The 25,218-nt window shown below is 35.4% G+C and overlaps 1 long non-coding RNA gene across 2 annotated transcripts in view; it reads right to left on the minus strand.

Moving 5' to 3' along the window:
- Positions 1 to 15,963: 15,963 nt before the first annotated feature.
- LOC139668321 (uncharacterized) overlaps positions 15,964 to 25,218 on the minus strand; it is a 100,836-nt gene continuing 91,581 nt past the window's right edge. For both annotated transcript variants that reach the window (XR_011697028.1, XR_011697029.1), the window contains 2 exons: positions 17,429 to 17,612; positions 15,964 to 17,168 (listed from right to left, as the gene is read on the minus strand). This is a non-coding gene — a long non-coding RNA (uncharacterized lncRNA). The remainder of the gene's footprint in view (positions 17,169 to 17,428; positions 17,613 to 25,218) is intronic.

The following is a 25,218-nucleotide window of genomic DNA, read 5'->3' on the forward strand; positions in this document are numbered from 1 at the left end:
CACCCTCCACAATGTGTAAAGGACATCTCTCACTTGAGTTTAAAATAACATGTTCATGAAATAGTGTCCATTTTTATTACTTCAAAATTAATAGAGATTATCCCACCTTTCAGTATCCAACAGAAGCAAGAGAGATTAGAAAAGCAATTCCATTGCTAAGGAAGAAAAATAAATCCAACCGTTATTACTTTCATTAATCTATACCACAATTATAAATTATAGGACTGTTAAATACAGTTTGTCACTGTAATCTGTTATTTCATGCCAAATATTATTTGCATATTTTGATTTCTCATTTATAATCACGTATGCTCATTCTTCATTTTTATTTGAAGTGTAATTCATTTGAAAGTCTATAACATGGATAAGAATCTAGTTTGAAATATAGACATACTTAAGCTTTATAAATTGGGACTAGAGCAGGAAAAAGAAACATCCAACATTTTCTTCTTTTCTGCAGATGGACCCTGTAAACATGCAAAGAATTCACACACCTCAGAACAATTAACATAATCGTTTTCTCTGAAACTAAAGGACTAGAAAGGGCATTATAAGGCAAGAAATGCTGAGAGCTATTTTACAAATGTTTGGCTTTTTTAGGTTTCTTTTTAAAGATGCTAAATCTATGAAGCAATATTAGTCACTAGCGCTGGTCATAATCACAAAGAAACATAGACCAACAACTTCCTAAATCTAAAATAAGCTAAATACATTACATGCTCTTCAGAGTTAAAAACAGCAGCTGCTAAATCCAGGATGCATAAAGGTTCCTCAGGTATCTGTGTAAACACCAAAACCTATAAAAAAACCCCACCAAACACTTAAACTTCAATACTTATAATCAGTGGCAACTACATGAGTCTTGAAAAAGCTGGGGTCTTCATCCCACAAAACACAGCTAAGTATGTGAAACATTTTCTTTCCTTAACTTGCCTGCAAAACCACTTTCAGATCATGCACATCAAAATGAGGACTGCACAAAACAGAAGTGGGTAACACTCACACCCCATATTCCAGGTGATCATCCCATAATGTGTTATAGGTCAGACTTACTCACTTCTAGACTTAAGCAGAAGGTATAACTCTGATGTCTGATGTGTCTTACTGGGAAAGTTCTTCTCAAGTCCAAATTTCTAGCCAACTTGAAGAAAAGAGTGCCTAAATCCTCCTATTCTCAGCTCCCTTTGAGATCACTGATTCCATATCTGTCCCGTTCTACACAGATTTTGTTTTCAGGACAGTAGCTGTGAAACTGAAGTAATTTCAAATCTCTTATCAATTGAGATTAACGAAATTTCAGTAAATTTAGGAGTCTATAGCAAGTTTTTCAGGTATCTTACTACCTTGTAGCAATTCACTTTATAGTAAACAGGAAGAAATACATACAAACTGAGGATAACTCGTTCAAAGACAGGATGAAAAACCAATGAAACAAATTAAATTATGAAGGCATCTATTCTCTTCAGTTATAAAGGAAGCTGGCTCTCTTGCATCAAGGTTATTCAATTTTAGGTGACTTAAAACATGTGAAGAAAGGAGCCACTGAAGGCTTGATTATGAACTTTCTCTGGGCATTCCAATACTTCATTAAAAAGTGGTACCTGACAGCACTGACAAATATATTTGATCAAAGCAAGTACAAGCTGCACTTCCAAACACCAGACTGCACTAATCCTAGCAACTATGTGTCTATTTCAGCTGGGTTTAACATGCACTTTTTCTTAACATCCTTGCAGAAACCTGCGTATGGGTGAAGAAAGCCTTCACACATGTTCCCAGTTTCCTGTCCCTGTTAACTAAATCTGTCATCACCTTCTCAGGAGGAAGAAAATTGCACAGCAAAATACCCATGGAGGATATTTCATAGAGATAGATTTTTCTTTTAGGTGTTCAGCTGTTTCTGTACTGTTAAGCCTCCTTTCTGAGGGGCTTGCAATGCACTGGAGGGGGTTTGCAACAATAAATAAACACATAACTTTGCCTTTTTAATGCAGAATTTAGCCACTATCCAACGTTTAGCCACTGCGTCTTGCTGTATCCTGTCAGAAAACATGGGACAGGAGAGTATTAAGCTACAGGCAATAAAAACTTCTGAAAGAGTTTTCATGTACAGTAAAAAAAACCTCATGTGCAGTTTACAGTCATTATGATTTAATATTGGAGACAATATTTTGAGTACAGTACTTGCCAAGATGAGCAATCCATTAAAAGAACTAGCTTTGCAACCTAAATTTTAAAGGCTGCAGGTTGCTGATGAAAGTCAAAAGTAAAAGAACCTGAATCACATGTTCAGATGATTATAGCATGTTTATTTTATTTCTTCACCGGGTGCTGTGCTTATGTTTTCACCAGTCAGCTTTCTTCAGGCAAAGCACCTGCTCAGGAAATGAAATAAATACAATATGTCAATAGCATGAGAGAGAGGCAAGCCTTGACTTTATTGGACTTTAATAACATGAAGATATAAAATTTAAAGGGTTCTTACTCCTTTGCGCATGATTTTGACACCACAATAACATCCTCCCATCCCACGAAATCATGTGTTCAGGTTTCTTCTACAGGTGGTAAAAATTCAGGTCAAATGTCAGAAGTAGAGAACATACTGCAATGAGTAAAGGTAGGAAACAGCCATTACCTGAAAAAAGAAGGTCCAAGTTTCTGAGGCCAGACCATGCTAAACATTTCTTCTCCTATGGAGTACAGATATATTGCCTGATGCAGTGAACATATATAGACAGGACTCGCAGTAAACCTATAATTGTTTATGCTTACAAAAATGTTGACATATAAATTCCCCTCCTTCTAGATGATATTTAATGTCCCTTCTAACCCAAATCATTCTATCTCCATCAAGGAGAGGCTGTATACCACTGTGGAAAGTCTATGTCAAAGATTAGATTGAATAAACCCCACTTCATACTAAGCTGAAATTTCTACCCATCTATGCTCTGTTCAGAGCTAAACCTGGACCACAGTACATTGTATGAATGCTTGAGGTGCTCCAAACCATTCTACAAGCTTACCATGGATTAGCATAGTAGAAAACATACCAATACAATAATACAGTCCTCTCCTCCTAAACAGTAAATTGTCTATAGGGTCCTTCATTTCCTGGTATAAACACAAACTACATAACACGAAGGAGTGTCTCTAACCAGTGAAAGCATCACAATTTAGGGTGCTATTGTCACAAAACACCATGTGAAATTTTTGAAATATTCTTTAAAGATCGAAAGAAAGTAGACCCTGCACAAGGCACAAATGGCAGGGTTTAGTTGGAGGGGAAGAGGAATCTTTCCAAAGAACAGTTTTAGACATTTTATCTCCCTGCATTCCAGATGAACTCTTCCTGGTGTGAGAAAAAGACAAGTCCTTGCAGACATGTTTGAAGGCCCCCACAGGGGGTTGGGGGGCCAGGGATGATAAAAGCCTAGAGAAGAATAGGGCTTTCCCCAGGCCAGGTGTTTGAAATGCCATTAAGGTTAATGTTCTTTAAGTGTAGTGTTCTCAACTTTGGAAATAACTTTTTCTACAATCCTTCCAGTACCTGGCATTTTGGGGATACCTGTGCATTATCTTTCTTCTCTAAGAGTCTAGGCCAAACACAAGATACCTACTTTGTTAAAGTCAGAAGCTTGCTGAGATTAGTGCACCTCTTCAGGGAAATTCCATTTCAAGCACAAAAATTTTCTTTGTTGGATTTTTGTCACTGCTAATAGTGGTTTTGCTGGGTGTTTTTCAGTTTTAAGTTAGATCCAAAAACACATAAGATTTTAAAGTTGTGTATCATAGCTCATAATGTCAAAGCTGAATATAGAACTGTATTGATCTGAAGAGTTTGTAAAGCAAGAAAAAATTATAATAAAACATCAACCAAAATTCCATGTGAAATTATTTCTGTTTTTAAAAAAAACTCACAGTATTTATGCAGTTGAAGAGCTGAAGCTCTAAGTCACCCATTAATCTCTCTGGTCTTACATATGGCATGGGAACTCAAGTCACTTTGCCATGCCCTCGTTCTGTCTGGTTTTGACACAGTTAAATTAAAAGCATGCAGTGAACAGCTGGTATAAACACCAACTATTCTTCTTACAGAACAATAGGAAGCAAGGAAGCAACTTTTCAGATTGTTTTCTAAACCGCAATTGCTTAGCTCATGTAGACAAACTAAGAAACAAACAGAATCTAATCATATGCAAATAACGTTTCCAAGATGCAAATATCAAACACTTCCTTATGAAGTATAGAAGCTAGCAACTGCATAAGTAAATTTTCATTTTTACTATAATGTAAAGGGAAGCTATCCAGTCCTCTACATGATTTTACCCATTAGATGAATGATTCAGAAATATATTATTTTTTTGTCATTTAGTGTACAGTCATTCATTCTTTGCCACTCAGTGTTCAGTGTAAGCATTATTAAAAGTAAACTACATTAATTATGTAAATCTAATTATCAATGGCCTTTAAAATTACAAGAATTAAGCATTTTACCAAGATTCTGGAAAGCTGGGCCCCATTTATTTAAATTCCTTGCTATATAGTTAAGATAAACAAGATCAGATCTTAAGAGGAATTTCTGGGTATTGACCTAATTATTAATATTAATTTAGCAAAATTCTCAAGGATGTATAAAGTACAATGACTAGGATTTGAATTTAATAAAATATACTTTTTTACCATTACCTTTTCCAGAACAAGAAATTAGAGTGTAAACCAAGGTAGATGAGTGGATTATATACATACTATTTATGGACTACAGTAGTTTTTCAAAGTAATTTTTTTTGTGAATCATCATGCACAATTATGATTAAACTTTTCAAGTACCAATTAAAAAAGCAACACAGATCATATAAACCACTTGTCATGATCTTCTTAGCAGTAAGAAGACCTTTAGCTTATGGAGCATGTCCTCAAATATCAAGTGGAATTCATTTCTCATTTGCAGTGGTAAGAATTCCGAAACTGTATAAATAGATGCAAGGCAATTTCTAACCATAGTAAATATAAATGTTTGAAACAAAAGACTCTAATGGTTGCCAATCTTCAGAACTAAATTCAATCTTCATACCTAAATGTACATTATATTTAGACCCAAAACATATAATTCTGTTTGAATTCCATAGTTACAGTATTGTACTTCATACTTGGGCAGGGAGATGCAGGTGAATTAGAAAAAGAGGTCTATAATTAACAGAGCCATTAATCCTTATAGTTTATGTTACATTCATGGAGGAAAAACAAACCAACAAACAAAAATCCCAAAGCACTTCACCTTTGCTAATAAATACTGTGGGACTACATATTCCTCACATGAAAATGGCAGTAATTCACATATTTAACAATATTTACAAGTTAACATCAAAACAATAAATATGTTGCAAATATTTATCTTATTCATTGAGGTAGGAGTAAGCAACTTGCATATGCATTTTACGTTCACAAATCTATCTGAAAATTGTGACTGCAACAGAAATGAAGGCCACAATACTTAAGATATGATATTTACACACAGAATGAATATTTACTTGCAATTTCTCTAGGAACAGGGCAATAACCACAGTTTTTAAATCTTGTGCAGTATACTCTATTAATAAAGTATTCACATAGTTCTCAGAAATGGTACCATTAGGAAGGAAAAAACTTGGCAAAATACAGTCTTGCTGTTCAAGTCAAAAAATATAAAAAATGTAGATAAGGAGACACTTACCTTCCGAGTATGCTATGGTGAGTTCTGGGTATTGCCACCTTCTTAATACATCAGTGCAGGGAAATAGTAATAACGGTTTTGTACTTGATAATAAAAAACCTAAGAATTTAGAAATTTTAATGGCTAATATTTTGTGAGCTGAACCCAGCGTCAGGTAAACATACAAATGTAAGACAGGGAACAACCATGTAGATTTGAGTATGAATTACTTAGTAATTTACTGGTCAGTAAATTACAACCTGGCCAGTAGCAGACAATATTGTATGGTTGCAACATTATCTATGAGAATTGGCAGTCATCTTCAATACATGTCAGTCCTGAGCCAGAAAACTGGACAACATCGCACAGGATTTAAGGAAAGATGTAGAAGAGATAGACAGACAGCATCGTATAACAACAAGAATGATCTTGAAAATTTTGATTATTAGAAATGGCTGATGGAATACTATTTGATTTAGAGAAGGTGAGACTGAAGGAACATGTCTTTATAAAAGATAGATAGATGATAGATAGATGATAGATAGATAGATGATAGATAGATAGATAGATAGATAGATAGATAGATAGATAGATAGATAGATAGACGCATGGATGATAGTGATGCCATGAGAGAACCCAAAAACAGGACTCCAAGCCAGGTTAATAAGGGGTAAGATAAAAAGCTAGATTCTTTAATATCAGGCTGAAGGCCCACAGGAATACATGATGACATCTACGTGCCCCCCAGGACACTGGTTTCCATGGCTTTTATAATATGATCCTTCCAATCATTACTTTACACATTTCTCAGTCAGTCCCAGTCCCACCCCTGTTCCACCCCCCAGGATTTTGGGCTGGGGTCGTTGAGACCCTCTGTCTTCATCAGCTCTTCTTCCTCGGGCTCCTGGAGTTCTTCCAATGTTCTGAGTCCCAAGGATGTTTGCTTATGTTTATGTTTCATTCTGTAGGCCTTCTGATCGTCTCCAGCTCTTTACCTTGAAGAGAGTCTAAACAACTGAAAGAACTTGAGCTACTGATGTGTGCTAGGGGTTAGGATACATAAACAATAAACAATAAACTTAAGCTGCCAGAAATATTAGCAGACTACATTTGCTTTTTAATACAATTACAAGTACTTCTAAAATCTATACAAACCAAAAAAAATCAAAAATCAATCCCCCTTCGGGGGATTAGATAGATAGATAGATAGATAGATAGATAGATAGATAGATAGATAGATAGATAGATAGATAATGAACGTAAGACTTCAGCAAGACAGCTGTACTGTAGATACTGGGAAAAAGTTTGCAAGACTTAGTGTGGTACAATGCTAGAATGTGTTGTCCTGAGAGCTTTTAGACCCACTAGAAAGATTTCAGAGTCAGTTAAATAGACAACTATAAGGTATGATATAGCTGATCTTGCCTAAAGCCTTTTTCATCACAGTTTCTGTGTTATTTGGTAATACTGCATGCAAGTTTACTACTGTTTCATGAGCTGGGTTCTTGCAACATTTTTCTTTCATGGAAAACCTTGTATAAAAATGGTAATATTTCTAAACTGTAGCTCACTTTATTTCTGTCTGATCTTCTAGCTGTCTCTGTAAAACGTAAATAAAAGTAGATGTCTAATCTGCAGACCACGAGGAAAAATGGTGTATGTGATCAGCAAGGATTTGTACAGCTAAATACTCTGACTTACCCTAACAACATGACACATGAAGGCTACTGGCCCTAACTAGTATTGTCAGCACTGTGTCAGGTTCATACCAGCAGTGAGTGTATAGAACAGGCTCAAGCCACAGCATGGCTTTGGTTTGCATATTTGAAAAGTTCTGAGTCCATTTAAGTTAAAATTTGAAGTTTGGCAAATGTTCCAACTCACTGGAGATGCCCTCTTATCAGGAGGAAATGTCAACTGCTATATTTAGTGTATGAAATGCAGAACTGCAAAAAGTCTCCATAAGTTATATAACAGAGCGTTGACCATATTACGTTAGATGTTATGATGAGAAATGGGCTGCTCTTCAGCAGTTTAAAAGACTGAAGAAATGCAAAAAGGTTGTTTAAAGCTACATTTTCTTACCCATCAGCCAGTTTTTCCTCACTGAAGTTGCAACTTGCAGGGGGTGCATTGACTTGTAGTTTCTGTTTTTCTTATTCTATTTGTGTATCACACACACAACATGCAGTGTTATAATAAGAAAGGATGCAATGATTTCTGATGTTTGTTTCAAATTATTCAAAAGATCATATGCCGATTTTTCAAAACCTTATACAGACCTTAAAATAAAATAAAGGTTATAGTTTGCTTGTTTGCTTTTAACTCAAAGCTACAACAATGCATCATGAATGACATAATACCATTTCTTCATACATTCAAATTATGCAGTTACATGTTCACTACTACATTCATTTTTTTCTTTAAAATAAACCAAGGTGTCAGTGACTCAATATTTCTGACAATTTTAAAGTAATTTTTTGCTGTCTAAAAGAAGAATCACATGCTTAGCAATAAAGAACAAAATCAATGCAAAAATTGTTCATTTAAAGTGTATACAAATCTGTTTAAAGAAGATGGAAACTAAACTCCATCTGTTACTATGAAATTTGTAATCAACTACATTTTCATGAATTTAAACCAAACTTTTCTGGATTATATGCTTGTTTTCTCTCAATATTGTCCCTTCTGTTTCCATCACTGAAATTTTTTTGTTATTGTTTGTCATTGAAATTCCCCTTCTGACACTATATTAAGAAGATAAGCTATATTGTACTCTGCTGGCATTTGGGGAAAAGTTTATTTATAAGAAACACAGAAAAGATGTTTTAATGTGGTAACCAGAGTTATCAAAGAGTAGGTTCAGTTTATCAGTCACAGTACTATTATCATAATCATAGCTTAGGCAACTTCGTCCCATTACTTATTTTTAAATTGAAGTGTCATTTGTTAGGAGCTGAAATAGCATGCTGACCTGATTAAGAAAAATTAATAGAAAATATAATTATTCCAGTTCTGCTTAAGTAAAATCCTTTCATTTCCAAACAATACTGTACTGCTGGTCTCCAAATTCTTTCATTTTTCGCTAAGGAATACATTTTTCAATTAAAGACTAAAGCCATTGATTTACCCTTTGTGATGAAACCAGGCCAGCAAGCACAGATGCAATAGAAGGGTTTGAGGTTTTGAATTTTTTTTTTCAATAAGTAGATCTGAGCTAAGAATGCAAGTTCCAGGTGACATTGAAGTAGCAATTGTTATTTGCTTCCCTGAAAAGGGATGCATGCCCTAGAAAAATCTGTATAACGTTTTGCTACAAGCCTCAGAAAAAAAAATTGAGGTTAGTTTTTCTTGGCAAATGTTGGAGATAGGGAGTAATAGAATAATAATTGTTTAAAATAAATGGCTTTCAAGTAGCTACTAAGTGTATTGATAGATTAGTTTGACCAATTAGATAATAAAATACTTTCCTCCATGTCCACAGAGATACATAGTAAATTAACTCCTAGATTTTTTATTAGTCAAGAAGTTAACAAAGAAGAAAATCACACAGAATTAAATCTGTGAATATAAAGAAAAGCAGATTAATACAAACTCTTCAACTGATAAGTTATGACAAACTATAAAGTGAAAGATTTTACGACAAAAAAACCTGTTGAATTTTTTGGTGGTTTTGTACCTTTTCTACTGGAACATTTTCCAGCACAAGATTTCTGCTTCTGGTGAATTGTGACGAAATGAAATAGTGTCCAGGTATCCATGGAAAATTTCTGAGTTATGGGCATGAAGTAGTAAGGTGATAAGCATCTGCCACTCTTCCAAACATACATCCATTTCTTTTTGGAAACAGATTAGCAAAGTATAACCAAAAAAAACAACTAAGGAAGTTGTGCAGGAAGTTTGGGGGGTGTCTTGGGTTGAGCTGGCAAAATGCCAACTGCCCAAATTAACTACAGTATAACACGAACACCTACAGAAGTTAAATATAATAACAATCCTCTATCTCCCACTGAAAACAAATCTCATCCATCTAGATCCATAAAGCACCCCAAAAGACACCCTGCAAGAAACAGAGAAATAACAATAAAATGTTTACTTCCCTAAATTCAAACAAAATGGGAAGTAGCAGTGAGTCAGCAAGACAGCAGCAGTGCGTCTTGTCTCTACCTCAGCCATAGTGGGAACTGCGAGAACACCTCCTACTCTATTGTATTTATGTCTCAGCTTGTATATCTGGTATGAAATATTTCTTTGGTTGCTCAAGTCAGGTGACACCTGTCCCTCCTAATCTATATAACATTATCAGGGCCTACAAAAATTAAGGCCTACATCTAGGCCTAACTAAAACTACCACACGTGGAAATTAAGTACTTTGTAGAAACAAACCTTAAGGGGTTTTTTTGCATGTTAACCTGGTTTTGGTACCACAGTAAAATGTTTGTTTTGTTTGCCAACTGGGAGCTTTAAAGAAAAATAAATAGACATATAAAAGTTCTTTAAATCAATTTAACGTTTTAATTGGGGATTTGAATGTTGGAAGATAAATGCTTAATAATTCAGAGCAAAAGAATCAGTGAAAGAATGAGTATATAGTAAATCATAGTATGTGCAAATAGGAAGCAATTTATTGTCTCAAAGAGAGAAGCAAATTAATGTTCCAATTATTATGTTTTCAGAATTCCTTGGTGAGCAGTTCTTCTCATTGTTAGACAACCCAAAATAATTCAGTTTTGTAGAGTACATTTTCTAAGTAACTCGTGGGAATTTAACCATAGCACTCAGTAAAGCTGAAGGGAGCCTTATAACTGATCTCTGTTAACAGTATGTTACAGGTATTTACCTCTGAGACAGTTTTTAATGGTGTTTAGATCTTGTCTTCAGAGTGATTAGACTAATATAAGGATGAAAATCTACCCTTGGCATGTATTTGCATGTGACAGAGAATGGTGATTTATTTATCTAAGTGTTCTCTCTTCAGTAAATGGAAAAGTTCACCTTATCTGGATATTAAACATCTCTTTTTGTATTACAATTCCAACTTTTCAGAAAATTTTAAAAAACTGAATGACTGTTTTCATAAACTTATGTTATTGAGGGAAAAAAAGCTTTAGAAGATTGGAACTTCCAAAAGATTCCTCAGCATGTTGACAGCGATCAAACTTGTTAAGAGGAGTGTTTTTAATTCAAAACCAGATTATTTCTCCCATAGACATACAAATCCCAGTCTGACTTATTTTTCAGTATAAAAATGCTTTTATCTGCTATGATAAAAAAGCACACAGAAGTAGCCAAATTTATTTATTTTAGAAAAAGAAAAAGAACACCAGAAGTCCTCAAGATTAGAAGAGGATTATATCATACCAATGCACTTTCAATATTTACAGCACAGAGATATGTAAAGCATGCAGATTCATAAAATTCTCATTCTTCAGTGCATGTGAAGTCTTGAAAATAAAAGGATGCCATCACTTTCTATTGTTGCACATTTAGGTCACCCTATTTATTCTCTTTCATTGAAGGGAGTCTAAGTTTGTCTCACAGGTCATAACAAGCACACTGTTCCAACAAGAAAAAGAGAAGGCAGCAACAATTTATCCTAGGACAATTCAGCAGTAAACAGCCAAAAAAATCCCCCAAAACAAACAAACCCACCCAAAACCTAAGTAATGCCATGATAAAGCCAACAAGCAAAACAATAATATTCATAGCACTGGCCGTGCTATTTTTTCTCATGACTTTGCTTATATCTGCGCTGAATATTTGTTTTGCCAAAGCAAGCCTCAGAGCATTTTGGGCTCTGGATGCCCATCCTAAATGCATCCCTCAAGCAGCAGGCTTTGCTGGCATTCTTCTGCTTTTTCCAAGTGAGCCTATGGTGTTCACTCTCTAAGAGCCACCTGTAAATCTGCTTTCTCCCTGAGAACATATCCAAAATCAGCCTATTTTAAACAGGCTTTTCAAAAATTATGTGTCACAGATAGCTCAAGGAAGGTGCAACAGAAGCCTAACTTGCACATTTCTCTTCCTTACACCTAACTCTTTGAGAGTTTTTGGCAGTTACATCCAGTGCACTTGAACCTATTTTTGCTGAAAGAGACAAGCTGAGCTGTGCTGCTTTCTAATAGAAAGCTCATAATCCATTAACCCCTAACCATTCCCACATAGCTACCATTTGTTATATATGTATATTAGCAGAAGTAAGTGTAGTTTTAAAATAAAAAATAAACTGCTTTTTATCTTTTACATCTAACTTTGGAAGTTTAAATCTTATTACAGTATAGAGACTACACAAGGACTATACCCCTATGCAAACATGGGCTTTTTTATTCCTTTCTTCCCATAAAACCCTTGATAATTCTTTGACACCATCATTATGGTCCATGCATCCCTTCTCCCTTTTATGCAAATACAAACACATATAGAGTCTGGTTTGAATTAACTTAATGCACTGAGGAAAGTAAATGGTGAATGGAGGAAAACACATGATACCTATAACAAAACAGAAAGCACATAACTTGCCCATTATCCTCAGTAATGGATGCTTAGAACAATCAGGGATGACAATATAATAAGTTTTACCAACAATATAATATGTCTTGACTGTAAACTGCTTTTTTATCTTCTAATGAAACATATTTGAATTATAAAATTGCCAAAGTGTTTCAAGCAATGATTTTCAGAGGGCCTGAGATTAGTGGTTGTAACCAGCAGTATTATAGTGGGCTCCTGTCTGAGTGAATTAAGATTGTGGCATGTGTCTTGTAACCACCAAACTGTTTACCTTGCACTGTATTTGTGCTTTTTTAATTACAAAGCAATGGACTCATTGGGAGGTATAATTATCCCTATCATAGGGAAAACAAAAAAATGGAGGGTCAAGTGGTGTAGAGGTGCACATTGTATTAATGAAGAGTGAATGATGACTTAGTTAATAGTAGTGTTCCAGTAAACTTTCATAAGTATCAGTGACCCTGGTTTGTGAACTCTTCCATGAAGGCAGATCTCATTATCTGTATGGATTACTGTTCACTTATAGAGGGCTTCTCCCATGAAAAGTATTTGAAAGGAGTAAGGGTGACTAACTACAGAATTTGCACCAGTTACAATGTGAACTTTTATTAGGCCATTAAGCTTTACTTCTCCCCACAACTCCCAGGAATCTACAAATCTCAACCTTTTCAAAGTCCAGTCCTGAATTTTCAAGGATATACAGGTAAACAGACTGACATTTCAGATATTTCCCTGAAAATTCTTTGGAAGCTGGTTGCTTTTTCTGCCTGCATAGTCATAGTTCATAACTTCACCTTTTCAAGACAGCCTGTATTCTATTTCACACATCATTTGAATTCATGAAAAAGATAAATTACACTAGAAATAGTAAAGATTTGGAGTTTGTTGTTGTGGGTTTTTTCCACTCTAGAATGAAACAGAGTTGTCTCTTAAACATTTCTTCAAGTATATTGAGAAAGAAAAGAAAGGCTGCAGTAATAATCTCTTTACAAATTGCTAAAATACAGTTGTTTCATCATTAAAATAAAATTATAATTGTCCATGAAGTCTTTTAAATACATCCAGTTGAATGCAATTTTTTAAAATATATCTCAACATTATAGTCCAACTAAGCTTTCATGAAGACCTGTTACACTTTTAATTTTGAACAATTAGTATAAAAAAATTTAAATAATCTTTCCATTTCTGTTGTCATTTAGTTTGTCCAAGTGGTCTGTCAACAGACTACCAACACATTAATGGTGCTTTTAATTAGGTCATACAATTATTTTAGCTTTTATCCAGTAAAATTCTTTGGATTCAACATTCAGCTAGAGATACAGGTGAGATAAGTGTTTAAGATTTCATTATAGTCAAAGACAGTTATAACCAATATATTCAGTGGACCAGCCACTTGGGCACAATTCTATAATTTAAATATAAGCAATGGCATGACATCACATCTGTCATGCTTTAGTGTGTACAAAACCAAAGTGAGACCTGGTACCCCAGGTCTGGACTACCAGTAACCAGGAGATACTGCACAATATCTATCTCCAGCATCACTAGACAACTCTAATCAGGCAAAGTTATTAATGTCCCTTGCATCTTTGGTCCAGAGGGGCAGATCAGTTTCCAGGTACTAATTTTTAAGCTAATATGCCTTGAGTGAATTGATATACCAGATATAGATATGAACGGATATAGTTCAGAACTATAACTCCTTCCAGTGAATCTTAAATCTTGAATTTGCATGATCTAGTCCTGTTTTCTGCATAGTCACTGGTGGATAATTAAATGGCCAAACCACGGCTAGTACTCCATGTTTCAATCGAGATCAACACAGGACTTCCCCAAGTACACACTCTGGAACAAAAAGAAATTCCCTTGAAACAGAGTGCCATCAGGGACACATCACTTTTGCTCTGCACAAAGATGGGAATCTCACGCCATTATGCTACAGGGATTCTGAAGGGGAACTTGGAGAGGTAGCAGTGCACCACTGAAAGCATGTCTGGGTATGCAGGGTGAAAAAAAGACTCACCTTAATTTTGAATCCAGATAAACTTTGTGTTCGTTTGCAGTTCATCTGAAAGTGTCAGATATTTTAAAAAAATTAAAAAAAACACTCAGCTGATTTTCAGATGAGATTCAGTCTCTGTATGATGGCTATACCTCTTCAATGACTCCAATGACATTCTAGCAGTCAGGTCCTCATTTATTGCCTTCAGCTAGGAAGAATAACTTTAACCCTTTTGGCTAAAAGGCAGACAACGACAACAGAGGGTAATTTTTTTTTTCTTATTACTCCTCCCCCTGGCCTGCTAGAATCTTATTTTGGACATGCCTGTCAGCATATTTTGATGGAGACTAGGTTTCTGACAGACATCTGTCTAGTTTTGAGATATCTTTCTCATCTTCATAGATGACATGAAAGCTAAATAAATAGACTGCCACAGAAGAGATTGACAGTGTCTTGAAAAAATACATTTTGACCATAAGCCTCAAAAGACATTTCTGCTTATTCTTATGAGAAAATTTCAATTCTATAGCAAAAAAATACTTTTACATCATTTTTTTTGTGTTCTGTCCCAGGAAAAATCCTCCAATCAAATATGTCATCTCTATTTTGTTAAAACTAAGTCCTTTACACATAAGATTTCTTTATAATCCCACATTATCTACATATATATCTACTTTGATTTCAAATATGAAATCTCCTACAACTCTTTTTCACTAGTGTATGGTCTAACATTGCTTACTCAGATGATGGGTACTAGTCCCTACATACATACAGGAAAGTAAGTTCTTTAAGCAGTATCCCAAACCTCTGAAAGGTAAAGGCAACATTTTGAAAAATATTTTGATGCTGTGATGTGTTGAAAGGTTTTCCCCCTGAAAATGTTTTAGTCATTAAAGGTTACATGTAAAGATGGAAAGAGAAAAACACCTAAGATATGTTTTTGTTTGAAGATTTAGAAAGAATGCATTTTACTTCTAATATGACATGAAGCTGGTTTTATTATTCATTCAGAAAACATTTTTAGAGTTGAGTCTACTCATACAGAGCCAACCTCATTCTTTCTGTTACTACAATGGAATTTAGTGTAATTGTGCTAGGAATAAATTTGTTTGGCTTTGCTCTTCCCGGTGAAGGAAATTAGATGAGTGAAGAGGGAAACTGTTGAGATTTTTCTTTGCTTTGAAATTTTCTGTAATTAACAGCTCAATAACTGTGCATATCTCTGACCCTTTTTTTTCCTTTTTTTCTTTTTTGGTGAAATAAGGTTATTGTTTCACATTTCACTCTTGTAACCTTATTATAGTCAAGAAAAATATTAACCAATCTCTGGTTTTATAGATATTAGGAAAATATCTCCCTGAAAGAACTTATGCTATTTAGAAGATACCATTTTATATCAAGTACAGATATCCTATTTTTATATCACTTTGTTATATATCTGGAAATCTAAGTACTAGCATCACAAAAGGATTGTATTCTTCACCCAAAATACAGCTTTGCATAGAAGTATCTTGCCTTGTTGTTATTTAGAAAAATATGTGCATTAGTGAACATGATGTCTTAAACATTTTAAAAAATATTCATATAGAGATTATAGAGAAAAGAAAAAGAGAAATGGCATGTACCATGAGGGGAAAAAACACAGAAACATCCTGTTTTAGGAAGCAAGAAAAGAAATTCTAAAAGAATTGTCATTTCATATAATAATTTATTATTTATGATTTGTTAATGACAGTCTATTGGCTGTCAGTGAGATGTATTATTTAAGATACTAAACAAAGTTATTAAACATATCAAACTTGAGAAGGCATAAACCTTTATAACACCATTGTACCAATAAAACTAACCAAAAAGCCAAATTTTTATCGGGTTTGAAATAACATGTTCCTCAAGATGCTTCTAAAATTTGGTCTCTCTGCCTCTTAGAACACTATTTAAAAGAACTAAAGGAGCTCCAGCAGGAAAAGCAATGGACCAGGCAAATAGCACAAGGGATACTCTGCAGGACTAGTACTAAAATATAATTTCTCCTGCCATCAGTACAGCACAAAGAACAGAAGCAAGATTTTGCAGGTATTAAAATGTTTCTCCACCCCTGTGAGTATGTGACTTTCAAGCTTTCCATCTGTACCTTGCTACAGTACTAGTAAAGGGAAATAGAAATAGACATAACTCCAGGACAATAGATGAAGTTAAATGTCTCACAGCGAGGAAAGCTGTTCATATCTTTCTCAAGAGTATGCATACTTGTGCATTTGGTAAACTCATGGATTTACATTACCTATCTGATGCTCAGTGACCAAATTACAGTAGTCTTTCAAAGTGTAAAACTTTTAGGAATGATTGGAAAAGCCTTATATGCATTTTGATTAATCCATTATACTTCTTACCCATAGACCAGACAGGAGTGAGACCATACCCTACCGAACACTAAACACAGCACACTGTCCTCATTTCAAATAGCTGATAATCTGAAAAAACACTAAACAGAAGGGTGAAAGAAGTGCAGTACATAAGCAGTGCAATCTCCACAACCATTAAGTTAGCTCCTTGTTTATTAATACCTAATAAGGTGTACAGTGTCAGGAGGAGGAAGTAGGGTTGGCATAAAGAGACAGTCAGAATATAGAAAAATCTGTTACATGTTGGCAAAGGTCCCTACTGCAACTGTTTCTATTCCTCCATTCCACTCAGATGACTTTTCTCTCAGAGCTATGTGTGGGTGTCCTCTGTTGTGAATAGAAGGAAAATGACCCCAAGCCTATTTATTTCTTCAACCTTTACCATATCAGACTCCATTTAATTTATTTTTGCTTTATTTTTGCTTTATTTTTGCCATATTTCCTTGTTGCATGAATCATACCTGAATACGTGATACCTCATGAATTGTGATTAGAACTATCATTACAAGCATGACTGAACACTTGCTGCCAAGTAGATTTGCCTAGACTTGCAAATTCTTTATACCTAGAGGAGAGGAGAGGAGAAAATCATATCCAGGGCCATTTACAATTTAGGAAATAACAAAAATAATCAAGTCTGACTCTACTGTATATTTTTATGTAACATGACCTTCCTTTTGCTCAGCCAAGACTGATCACTTACTGTTTCAAAATGTGTCCCTAATTCCCAATAGATTTATTATTAATGGATTTCACAAACAACAGTTCTGCATTCACTTTATCCATTCTTCATAATTTTCGGGAAAATAAAAAAAATATGCCTACTGGTTGTTCTTTTTTCCTTTGCTTGGAGAGACTGTCAGAGAATTCCAGCAGCTCAATGTGTTGGGATTTCCCTTTCCAGAAGCTGTGTTGAGCAACCATTTACAGAACACTGCCCATATTCTCTTCTGCACTATGGATGCCACCATGCTACCGGGAAGGAATTTGAATTTGCAAATAGATTCACCTGGGAAAAAAGAGAATGGATGAAAGTTAATTGGGATCACTCATGCTCAACAAATTTTATTTATAAATATGCAAAGCTGGTCAGTTTAAGCTTCCAAGGAAATTACTTATGAAAGACAGTGGCAATTACAGACAGAGATGCTGGACTAGTCCAAAAAAGGTTTTGTTATTTTTTCCGACAACCATGTTTCAACCACATTTTAAAAATGAGATAAATGGGCACGAGATTACCAAACCCCCTTAGTCCTGTTTCAAGTACTGATTAAAATGAAAATAACAAAATAACTCTAGGGAATACAAAACAAAATGGGAATATTCCCTTAAAATATTTTGCTGGAGACCTTAAATTATAATTTTTCAGAGGACAACTCACCTGAAAGAATCTTTATTATCATGGCAACTATGAATGCTATCTCTTCAAAATCATTGTGACAGCATTAGGTCAGTGTTCTAATTTTTAGAGATGAACTACCAAAAAAAATAAAGTAGCCAAAGACAAAAAATTATCCAGATAACTTTATGTATCTACAAGTGACAACTAAATGCAATGAATCTCCTTTCTTTTAAATTCCCTCCTTGGTATTTCTCTTTTTTCAATGGTTACCTGGTTTAAGCATCCCTACTGTGCATTTTCCAACACTGCTATGAGATTGTGAACAGAGAGGCAGCTGAAAACAATGTCTTTAACAGTCTCATTCAGTTTGATCTGGCCAGCATGACAAAGAACAGAATATAAGATTGTAAATCTGCAGGAGGTAAGCTGAAAGTATCCTTCAATACCAGGAAGACAGAAATAATTATCTCTTTACTTTTTTTCCTCCTCCGTTTTGCATACCTTCATATTGGTGTCTTTAACAAAATGACTCCAACCAGTACAGCAACAGTAACACAGTCCACTAAAACTTTTTCACAGAAAAGGAAGAAAAAGCCTTCTGCCTACAATGGCATCTAACACACTGTAATAATAGGCTTCTCTGATAACCAGTATTGCTATATGAACAGCCAGTAGAGATAAAGCAATGATAATTTGATATGCTGTTGAAAGGGTAGCCTTATTTTACAGTCTATAGTTCAAACCAGAAGATTTAAATATGTGACTAAATATACTTTGCAAAGGGAACAAGCAGATGAAGTTGGACCTGCTCAGTTAGACAAGCTACCACAACCTGAGTTAACTCTTTAACAATGGTTTTAGCAAAAGAGACGTACTAGTAATTTTCACAATCTCTGTCTTTTTTTTAATATTGACAGTAATGTAATAAAGTCAACTTCAGCTAGCATTTGTAGTCATTATAACTCATTGATCCATCACCATCCTTCAGTGCATTATTAAAAAGAATGCTGCAGCTGGAATCTACAAAAATTATTAAAATTGCTGGTCTGAAAATTCCGCTGCTATAAACTCACCTCCAGCAACCATTTGAAAAATGCACTTCAGCAGTGTCTGATCTAAAGCTACCTAAGCAGTCTATAAATATTGCTTATTTTTGGCTGCATCCTGAGGAACACTATGATTTTATAACCTTGCTTCTCTCTTCAAGTTCATAGTGCAATGCCTAATGGACATCATCTCTGGAACAGCGACCTTCACATAGTACCTTTTCATTAGATTCTCTCAGATAAGGTTCATACAAGCGCAAATTTACACTCATCAATTGTTCTAGACCATTAAGACTTTTGGCCATTAACTTGTTGCCTCCAGAGATTCTACTGAACCGTTTTTCAAGTGCTAGAACTCACCCTCCAGGCCTATAAAACCATAAGCCCCTACTGTCAGACAGTGAAGATTTCAGCTGTTAGCTTACTGCCACAGCAGACAGTTTTTGCCTAGGTATTCTGATTAGGTTAAGTAAGGAAAAAATCACAGCAAGATATTCTGATTCTCAAGAACACACTTTTTTTGCCTTTCCCTTTTTGCCTTTCCCTTTTTGCCTTTCCAAGTTAGCCCTGGGATAATAGGACCCCTCAGTTATTTTTGGCTCTTACTTGTCTACTTTGCTATCAAAAAATTACTCTTTACCATGAAAGTATTTGTGGGAAGAATAAAAGTCTTCTATTGGGACAACAAACATGCAGGGAAGCAGAAAGGCAAGCTTTCAGACTCAGGAGTGCCTTGGTGTTCATCAGATCTGAAAAATGAGGAAAAAAAAAGGGCAACTGTTCCAAGTAAGATAAAATTAGGTTTATCAAATAGATGATGAACAAAATCAGAAAGGCAAGTAGCTGTTAGCTTATATGGACCAGAGGCAGAAAAGAGGTTTTAGCATTAGTATTAGAGAAATGGATTAGCTGGAAAACTGCATAGGCCGTTAAATCAATATCTTTATTGAGCCTTTTATTTTTAGCAGAAAGCAGAGTTATGAAATTTAGTCTGTGTGTTCATCTTTAGAAGGTACTCTGTATGACTCCTTGGAGGACCAGGAATGAGCAGTTGGAAACAAAATTAAAAATCCTGTCCTACTGTTAAGTGGCTATTTCTATCCATTACAAATTGCCTGAGTGAGCTCATTCTAGCACACAGCACTCATTTAATTGCACCCATGTTGCATTCACAAGGGCATTTGTTCCACCAAATAAAGTATATCACAGATTGGGTTGAACAAGCGTAGGACCTATGGATTTTAATGGTTTTGTTTCAGAGAGTATTATTTGTAGTAACTGGGGAGAGTGCGTTCCTCTAGCACTGTTTAATTCCATTTGTCTTTTGTGGATATATATGAGTTTATTTCTGAATATATGATTAATAAGGCAAGGAGTGATTTAAAAATTATGAAAGGAGTCACTACCTGATACTATGTAAGACAGAATCTGCAAGCAGCATTTTCAGTTTTGGCTGAATTCCTCTGCAGCTCTGTCTGGAGTAGGATGCTATTCCCAAGGGTACATAGTTAACAGGGGTTTCTTGTACTCATGTAGATAAAACTCATTTTGGCAAACAAATATCTTGCACTTAATGCATCTTTTAAAGTAAATTTGGAAAATGCTACTTTGGAATTATAAATTATTTACTCATAGTAGAGTATTATCCTGAATGATTTAAGAAATTTAAGAAAAAAATGCTGGTAAGGAATTTTAAGAGCAGTGAAACCTGTTATTTTGGTAATTGAAAGTGAAACTCATGCGAGCAGGAAGATTCTGTAGAAAACACTTTGCTATGTATGCCTTAAACTTAGTCTCTACTAGTAGAGAAGCCTAGTTTCTATTTGACAAAGTAGACTTATTAGAAAGCTAATGAGAGACTAACAGTCTCTACACCTCACCAGATTACAATAACTTCCAAAATCTTCTCTGTGTGAAGAAGTAACTTGATATTAATGGAAAAAACCTAATAATCACAGAAAGAATTGTTTCAAAATATCATGGCAAATTGGGAGAGTTGAAGAGAAGTTGATACTAATTGTAACACATTGTCATTTTAGATTAATTATGAGCAAGAATTGAAACTGGAAAGGTAGGAAAATTTTAGGAAAAGTAGTAAACAGAATTTCATATATGTTCTATTTTCTCATGTATTCAAATCAATGTGTTCTATAATTAATATTTACAATTATATGTTTATACCTATACAGTCTATGCAATCAAAAAATAATTAAATCAGCCTTAGTGAATTTTAGTACAAGACAGAAATGGGTAGGAAGCTAACTACACACAGGTTTTTAAGAGCACTTACTTTCATGTCCTGGAACTTAAAAGTTTAACAAATCCTACCTTACAAAATAGAAAGCAAAACCAAACAAATAAACCCCGACAAAACCAAAACAAAATAATTAATCAAAAATAAAAAACTCTACAGTGAAAAACATTAAATACTTGATTCACATCCAGACTACTGTAGATTAGATTAATCCTGAAGTCCACCAAACCAGAACACAAATACTCTTTGCATGGTCCACTTAAGAAAAAGTTAAACAAAAAACCTTCCTATGGCTTGACATCAGAAAATAGTTCTGCCACAGGGACACTAACCATATCAACTTGTATTAGTTTGGGATCCCATAGAATTAAACTTGTTCTTAGTAGTTTTTATGGCACTATGTTTTGGATTTGTGATGAAAACAATGTTGGTAACACTGGAATGTTTTCATTACTGCTGAGCAGTGTCTACACAAAACCAAGGTCTTTTCTGTCTTACCCCACAAGCAAGGGGACTGGAGATGCACAAGGAGATGAGGCAGGACACAACTGAGACAGATGACCACAGCTGACACAAGGGATAACCCATACCATAGGGCCACATTCTGAGCAATATAAAGCTGGGAGAAGAAGGAGAAAAAGGATGTTCAGAGTGATGGCATTTGTTTTCACAAGTCATTGTTACAAGTGATGTAGTCCTGATTTCCTGGGGATGGGTGAACACTTACCTGCTCATGAGAAGTGGTGAATTATTTCCTTGCTCCATTTTGCTTGTGTGTGAAGTTTTATTTTTACATATTAAACTGCCTTTGTCTCAACTGATGAGTTTTCTCACTATTACCTTTCTAATTCCCTTCCCCATCCTGCTGGAGAGGGAAGTGAGTGAACAACTCTGGGGCTCAGCTGCCTACCAAAGTTAACCGGCAAGAGAACCCCAACATAAAAGGACAGAAGAGATGCCTCTTAGTGGTTAGCAAACACATTCAGATAGCAGAGTAATGGGAACAATGACCTAAAACCTCAAACTCGGTATGTATTCAGGTTATCTAGACAATACAAAGCTAGACAGATACAGCAGACAGACGAATACCCATAAGGAGCCTTCAGAGCAGAGAAATGCCCAGAGGAAAATTTGCAGGGGTGTTTCCAAGCAGATTGGAGCTAAGCTCTGTGGTAACTTGCATCCTGTTTCCTTAGAGGACAGAGTAAATTTGTGATTCTCCATACATTCTTTTTCAAAAGAATGCTGGAACAAGCAGAATAAACAGATGTAAAACTTCCAATGTTTTTGTAATTCATCCAAGACAGGGAAACAAGTGAAGTTCTCTTCCTTAATTCAAATTCATCTTCCTGCAGAGGATCTTGACATGTACACTACAGGCTTGTACATTAGGACTGGACAATACTACTGAATGAGATTAGCAGGGACTTTTTCAGCACCTATGAAACCAAACAGCTGAATCCTACTAAACTATTGGTTCTATGTTTAAAATTAAGGACAGCAAACCTCAGGTGCAAATAAATATAGAGCACATTATTATTATTTTTTTCAGTAGCTTTGGAAATAAGATTTTTTTGGATGTGCATCTATACCAAAACATTATGTGAGGTGTTGTATTGAGCTAGACTTTAAATTGCCCACACTGAAGAATTATTACTTTCCTACTAATTCTGTTTTGCACAATACCAATTACTTCTCTTCGAGACATAACAGGGTTTAAACAAGGCTTGATCCTGAAGACCCCTCCTAGAAGACAAACTTCTGAACTCTGCCTAACATTGTCTTCCAACTCTACCCCAGGAGGAATCAAATGCTCAGATATTTCCCATGCTCTCAGACACTAATGTATACTTGGTGTATCTCTGGTCTCATTCTATAATATACCAATATTGTGAACAGTACAGACCTTATATTGTTTCTGACATTTATAATGAAAAAAAAAATCTAAAATTAGCTATATCTTCAAGACATGGAGAATATAATATAGGGCCAGAAGAGAAACAAGGTCAAGTAGTGTTCTAATTAGTGTTAGTATAAGTAACTGGCACCACGCAGGGTGTGAACACCACAAATGCTGTGGGCACAAGCCACTGGACATCATCTGACTTGGAAAGTCTCTAGAACCTATGACTTTTGGAACACAGATGTAGCCATCATCTCCAGTCCCAAATGCTATCAAAGTCACAAGTGTACATTTATTTTAATTCATTTTTCTTCTGTTCTCTCATGTTAGCACTATATATTTATCAAGGGGATAGCATGACTTCTGAATCTGTATCAAAAAGAATTTAAAGCTTTGATAAAACACTAGGATACTAACCTAATCCGACTGAAATCTTGAGAATGAGGGTTTCTTTATTTTATAATTCCTGTGGTGTTACTAATTGTGTTACAGGCAAAAAAAGGTTTCCATTTGAGCTAATGAGTATTCTGTTTTAGTTGAAGTCTGGAAGTACCCTCTGTGAACTTTACACGCAATGTGCTGCCCTTACAAGACCAGCCAAAATTCAATACTGTGGAAAGTATGAGAACGTTAACAGTATATTCCATGTTGTGAGGAGATATCTTAAAGTCAGAGAACACAAATTCATATTTTCTTGGGACCTAACTTGGGACAGCTCCCGAGATAATTCAGACACACACAGGGTTGTTGAACGTGTCAGGAGAACTCTATTTTTGGTTGGGGTTTAGTTATAAGGGTCCCAATAGGGGCGGGGTTTGGAAGGGACTGGACAGCACATCTGAAGACAGGGTTAGGCTCAGGTACTGGGAGAAACCACACACAGACATCCAGAGTGGGGAAGGTGAGCAGGGGGCACCTGGGCCCCAGGAATGCCTGCCGCCCTGTGCTGCCCCAGGAGCAGTGGTATTCACTGCAGCAAGACAGGGAAGGGGTGCAGAACTCTCACAGACCCAGGGAAACTGCCAAGGCACCTTCACGACATGGAAAAACCTCAGGGAAAAAACACACAGAGAAGAGGAAGGAACATGGGTGTGTGGTTTTGTGTGTTGACACCGACAATATCTGATACTCAAGAACTGACTTAAACAATAATATCTATATATTAATTTGCAATGTCCTAAAATCCAAATAAATAGAAATTAGACTACTCTTGGTAAAACCTACTGTTTAATACCTGCTATCCATTTCACAGACTACATATTACATATATCAGATATGAAGCTGTTCTTTCGAATTTCATGCAGATGGTGGTGTCACATGTGACATTTTAAGGATGATAGTCCTATTTCAGGGGGGTAAATGCCTCAAAACACATGACTCCATATAGTCTTCATTCATTTTTGTAACTGCTCTGATGTGAATGAAAGCTTTTGTATTACTTACAAAGGAAGGATATTGACATCTTTACGTCAGATTAGGTTCTCACACCAGTTGCTTTTGTATTTTCTTACATATCCAGCCTGACAGGAAACAAAATTTTTAGTATTCAGTCTCTTCAAGGAGCTATTTCTAGTCCCATCTGGAACAAAGCACTTCCTTTTTGAAAACAGCTAGCAAGTATAAAGACTAAAAGCAGAGCAGAGGCCTCACTGTAACCCCATGGGCAAGTGACATGGCATAACCAGCAATACACACAGAAAATTTCCCCACCAAAAGAGGTAGTTACATCCGACTCATTGCTTACAATGAGCAGCCACCTGTTGGGAGTGGTCCATGGCTCACACTAATTTCTAAGCGGCATTTGCATATTGTCTTTAATGCTACTAGTCAGCATGGATTAAAAACAATTATATCTTATAGGTAGAGATCACACAATAATCAAGTCCTGGTCCTAAACAGCTTAATTTAATATTATAAATATTGACATGTATATCAGATGACTCAGGACTACTGCACATACAGAAGAGTATATGCTTTGTCATCTCAATATCTATTTTGTACAACAGGAGGATTTGGTGGGATGAATCTTTCTTTGCATGTTTTTGTTTGAACACTAAGACAGAGGGTATA

The sequence above is a fragment of the Pithys albifrons genome, chromosome 2, assembly GCF_047495875.1.
Source record: "Pithys albifrons albifrons isolate INPA30051 chromosome 2, PitAlb_v1, whole genome shotgun sequence".
Classification (NCBI taxonomy): Eukaryota; Metazoa; Chordata; class Aves; order Passeriformes; family Thamnophilidae; genus Pithys; species Pithys albifrons.